This window comes from Carlito syrichta, unplaced genomic scaffold (genome assembly GCF_000164805.1).
Source record: "Carlito syrichta isolate Samal-C Ts95f unplaced genomic scaffold, Tarsius_syrichta-2.0.1 Scaffold308352, whole genome shotgun sequence".
Lineage (NCBI taxonomy): Eukaryota > Metazoa > Chordata > Mammalia > Primates > Tarsiidae > Carlito > Carlito syrichta.
The window spans coordinates 87264-93263 of record NW_007252448.1 but is presented as its reverse complement, the minus strand read 5'-3'; positions in this window follow the sequence as shown (position 1 = coordinate 93263).

Below are 6000 nucleotides of genomic sequence, written 5' to 3'. Positions count from 1 at the left end.
CGCTGCCCAGGCAGGTCTCGAACCTGCGGGCTCAGGCAATCCACTCACCTCAGCCTCCCAAAGGGGTGGGATTACAGGCTGAGCCACCGAGCCTGGCTTCCACCTTGATATTAAGTTCAAAACTGAGCTCATCATCTTCCCTGCCAGACCTAACCCAGTAAGTGGCACCCATTTAACATGCCTGAAATTTGAGAGTCATCCTCAACTATTTCATCTTTTATTTTCTTCCCCTGGTAAGTCCCGCATTTTTCTTCTTCAATCCATTACCAGATTCTCTTCCTGACATTTTCTAAATTACTCTTAAATCTACTCGTGTCTCCCTGTCCACATTACCACTTCCCCACCCAAGCCACCACACTTTCCCTTCTGGTCTTTCTATTTCCAGACTTTCTTCCTCTGCCCTTCACATAACTCTCAAAGTGAAATTTCAGTATACAAATTTGATTAAGTTCTTCACTGTTTACAACTCTTTAATATCTCTCCAGTTCTTTTAGAACAAAGACTCAGCTTCTTACTATGATTAAAGTGCCCTGTTTTGTCTTCAGTCCCTATCACTCCAACCAAACTGAGTTGTCTTGGCCTTTGGAATGAACCAACCATGCTCATCTTCACCTATGTGCCCATGCAAGTGCTGTCATCTCAGCTTGCAACAATTTACATCCTTAGTACCCTAATTTTTAGTGGTGTAGCTTTTGCTCCTTTCAGGTATCTCTCTCTTTTTACCAGAGTACCTCTTGCTCACCCTTCAGACCTCATCTCAGATGTCACTGTCTTCAGGGGGAAGCTTTTGTTGAGCTCAAAATCTGGTTTCAATTTCTCACCTATATGCTCCCAAACTACCCTGAACTTTCCCTATTACATTATTCATTCCTTTATATTGTCATCACATGTTCAATTGTCTTTATACAATGCTTGACCATTTTGCTAATAGGAATCTGGTACTGTTATTTCAGTCTCCTACTTGTAAACCTTCAATAATCGCTCATTCCCTAATGAATGTGGTCCAAATTCCAAATTTAATCTTCTATCATTTTACACTAGATTTCCATGTGGAGACACAACATATGATTGATTTCCCATATTCTATACATTCATCATACTGAACCCACCAGTCAGTTCCTGAACATAATACGTATCTTGCTGGTGAAGGATAAATGAAATCTCCTATATTATGCAAAGTCTTTTCAGATTCCCCGAAATGTTAGAGATTGTCCCTTTTGTGAATTTCCATTGTACTATGTCTACATTTAGAGCCTTTGTTGTAGCTTCCCTCTTATCACTATCATCAAAACATGTGTCTTGTACTTGCTACCGAATACACGACATTTAAAGGTAAAGACCATATCCTATTGATCTCTGTCAACTGCAATAGTATGTTGGGCAAATACCACTGGATTCTTCTACTAATGTATACTCAAAAAGTATCTCTTGAACAAATTTAATGTGTGTAAGATCATTGAGAAATTTATCATTCCAGAGATGCAGCAAGAGGATTGTATTTTTTGTCCATTAGTAGAGAAAATAGACAGTTGAATTGCAAAGGAAAGAAAATGACCAAGAATCGCTATTTCTATGAGTGATGGATCATGGGCTATTTAAGAAGAAGACTTAGGAAGAAAATGAAAAGGCTGAAATAAGGTCATTTCTTTTACATTATTTTTACAACTAATAAACTACAGAGGCATGGTCATTTCAAATGCTGTGCTTCAAAGGACACTTCAAAGTATATGTTAAATAATGATGCCTCTACAAACCTCTACTAAGTATTTTAAACTTGGTAGTCTTAGTTGAATATTACTGTGCTTGGTGGAGATTATTAGATAGATATAGACATAGACAAAGATACAAACAAAGATATACGCATAGATATAGATACAGGCATAGACATAGATATAGATATAAATGTAGTTTTAGATGGATGTATCCTTAAAGTTTCTCAAGCTGCAAGTGGTGAACTATTTATAGCAGAGAGAAGATAATCAATAGTCTCTAGGAAACATGCATACTGTACATTGAATTTGTTAGTCCTCTTCCCAGTATGAGTAACAGGAAGGCAACTTAAATGACCTCAGGCAAAAAAGAATTCATGGACTAACTGACTGTTTTAGTCCAGCTGGGATGCCACACAAAATACCATAAAATGGGTGGCTAAAACAACAGAGTCTAACTTTCTCACAGCACTGGAGACTGGAAGTCCAAGATCAAGGTGCCAGTAGGGTGCTGTCTGGTGAGGGCTCTCTTCCTCATTTGCGGACAGCTGCCTTCTCTGTGTCCTCACATGATGGAGAGAGAGACTTCTGGTACCTCTTCCTCATCATATAAGCACATGAGCCCTATCAGATTAGGGCTTCACCCTCCTGACCTCATTGAATAAAACTGCCTCCTTATAAGCCATTCCTCCAAAAACACTGAAGGTAAGGGCTTCAACATATGAATTTAGATGGGGAGGAGATGCAATTCAATCCATAGCACTGACTGTTGGGATTTGACACCTGAAAGACCATTATCTTGGTTGGGCATTTACTTTCATGGCCGCTCCTTCTTGGTCTCTTTTGTAGACTCCTCCTCAACTTTTCAATATCTAAATATTGGAAGATCTCATAGTTTAGCCCTTGAGACTATTCTCATTCCCTAGTGATCTCATGCCCTTCCATGGCTTTCAATATCATTTCATCTGTCCAAGGTTCTCCAAAATTGTATATAAACTGCTTATATGATATTTCTTTTTTAAAAAATGTATATATATTTTATTTTAAAGATGTGGAGTACAATTCAGGATTAGGTATACAAGTAGACATCATACAGGTAAAGTTTGGGCCTCCCTTTGGTCCCCACTTTGACTGGTTTGAAATCAGTGCCCTTATAGATGTTATGTGCCTCCCCACCCCCACCCCAGCAGTATCCCACTACTGCCAATCCCTTTCTTATAGTATTATGGTAAATGTTCAGGGTCTGCTAATGAGTGAACATGATATTTCTATTTGGCTGTCTCATAGGTATTATAAAGGTACCATGCTATCAGGTATCACTTTAGTTATTGATAGTCAAACTCAAATGATGATCTAGTGCTCTTGGCCATCATGTTATACTTCTCTAATAAGTTGGACTCTTTACTCTCCTGGATGGTTATTTTATATCTTCTTTCCTCAAAACTCCACATTTTCTCTATCCTCTCTTTGACAATCCTCTTTATTCCTATTTCACTGAGAAATTAGAAGTCACAAAGTTCACAATCTTGCACCACCATTGCAACCTACCTACCAGCACTTGCAAAATTTATTCTTCATTCCCTTCTATTTCTATGGATGAAACATTCATGCTTCTTTCCAAGTCTAACACTGTTAGTTTTATGTCACTGCTGAAACAAATTAACACAAAATTTATTTGTTCATGTTTCTCTAAGAGGGTTTGGCTAGGTACTCTGCTTAGAGTCTCACAAGGCTGAAGGCAAGGTGTCAGCAGGGCTGTGTTATTTTCTGGAGGCTCAGGGAAGATTCCATTTCCAAGTTCATTCACATCATTGGCAGATCTGATTCCCTGCAATGGTAGGAGTCAGGGGGCTGTTTTCTTGCTGGCTGTCAGTTGGGCCCTATCCTTGATTGTTAGAGACCTGTTTCTTGCAAATGGGCTCTACAACTCAAGGCCAGCAGGAGAGTGCTGAATCCTTCTCAAACTTGGAATCTCTCTGGCTTCTCCTTCTGCTGCATCTGTCTTCTGCTTCCAGCCAGAAAAAGTTTTCTACTTTTAAGGGCTCATGTGATTAGATTGGGCACACCCAGAAAATTCAGGATAAACCTCCCTGCTTTAAGATCCAGATCCTCAATTCCATCTGCAAAGCCCCTTTTGCCATGTAATTTAACATGTCCCCAGGTTCCAGGGATCACAGCATGAACATTTTTGGAAGTCTATTCTGCCTATTGAGTATTCCTTTTGTGCTGCAGCAATGTCCCCCTCTCACATGACTGATTGTCATGTGACAACATCCTTCTCTCACATGACTGATCTCAACTGGATCTTTTCCATCAGTCTACAAAATGCCAACATTTCTCCAATGTCAAAAATGCTTTCTTGACTCTACTTGCTCTGCCAGCTGCTACCCCATTTCTCTGCTCTCTTTGGGGAAAAACACCTAGAAAGAATTGCCTATATCCTCTGTTCCCAATTCCTCCATTCTCTCTTGATTTTTCTGCCTTTGTATTGCACTGAACCTACTTAGGTCAATGGCACAAATGATTAAGCATTTTAAGTCCAAGGGTCAATTATTAATCTTCATCTAACTTTCATTTTGCACAACTGATTATTTAAATATTTCATTTTCCTTCCAAGACACCATCCTGTCTTGGCTTTTCTTGTACTTCCCAGAGGCTCCCGCTCCTCTGCTAGTTCTTCCTCATATCCCTGAATACTTAATCGTGGACTCCTGATAGCTTTTTCATCTGCACTTATTCCCTTAGTAGTCTCATCTAGTCTCCTGGCCTTAAGTACAATGTGTCTACAGTGACTCCCAAATTTATATTTACAGCCCAGAACTGTTCCCTGAAATCCAGGCCTTTATATTCAACAGTCTGTTCAACATCTCCATGTAGATATTTTATAGGCAAAGTTAAAATATTCAAAATCAAACTTCATCTTCCCTACAAAACCTGCTCCTTCCATAGTCTTTTAATTAATGCTAGTTCTGTTCTTCCAACTGATGAAACTCCAAATTTTGAGATGTCATTACCCCCCCAATCCCCTCCTTTTATTTAACATCTGATCCACTTAACATATCCTATTGTCTCTAACACTAAAATATAATCAGAAGTTGGGGCTGGGTGTGGTGGCTTACACCTGTAATGCCAGCACTTTGGGAGCCCAATGGAAGGATTGCTTGAGGCCAGGAGTTCAAGACCAATCTGGGCAACAAAGCGAGATCCCCAATCCCTATGAAAATAAAATTTAAAAAATTAGCCAGAAGTGATGGCTCATGCCTGTAGTCCTAGCTACTCAAGAGGCTGAGATGGGAGGATTGCTTGAACCCAGGAGTTCAGGGTTGTAGTAAGCTATGATTACACCCTTGCACTCCAGCTTGGGTAACAGACAAAGATTTTTGTCTCTAAATAATAATAAAAGTCAAACACTTCTAGCCATTCTAGCCACCTCCACCAGAACATCCTGGTAGAAACTACTATGATTTCTGGCTTTTTAAAAATTGCAATATATACTTTATCAGAACCCTTTCTTCCAACTTGACCTCCACATAGCTGCCAGAGTGATCCTGTTAAAATGTAAGTCAGATTATCTTATTCCTCTCCTTAAGGCCTTTCTTTCAGAAGAAAAGCCAAAGTCCTTACAATGACCTAAAAAGCCCTCCATGATCTGACTCCTCTGCTCCACTGCCATCACCTACTACTTGCCATGCAAATTCTTCCCTCAGAGTCTTGCACTTGATGTTCCCCTTGCCTTTCATGGTCTTCCCTACTCTTCCTCACCAACTTCCAATTTGTGGCCAACATCACCTTAGCAGATTTTAAATCTGGATACTTGATTTAAAATCGCAAGTCCCTATTTGACCAGTAACTCTTCCCTGTCATAATTTTTTTCCAGAACATTATTACTACCCAATGTCATTTATAAATTTTTAAATTTGTTGCTATGATCTTTTTTCTCTCAGAAAAATCTAAGATTTATGAGACCAGGGGAGAGAGAGAGAGAGAGAGAAGAGAGAGAGAGAGAGAGAGAGAGAGAGAGAGAGAGTGTGTGTGTGTGTGTGTGTGTGTGTGTGTGTGTGTTTTCACTGCTTTATCTCGAGGACCTAGAACGGTGCCTGGTACAAAGTAGACAATCAATAAATATCTGCTGCTGTTGAATGGAGGTCGAAAACTGCTCTTTATTTTACCTGAAAACCATGTTATTCTCCCAATCTTCCCCATGTCTGTAAATGGCAACTCTAGAATGGTTTACTCAAGTTAGGAACCAGGGAATTATTCTTGATTCCTCTCTTTCTCTCACACCTCACAT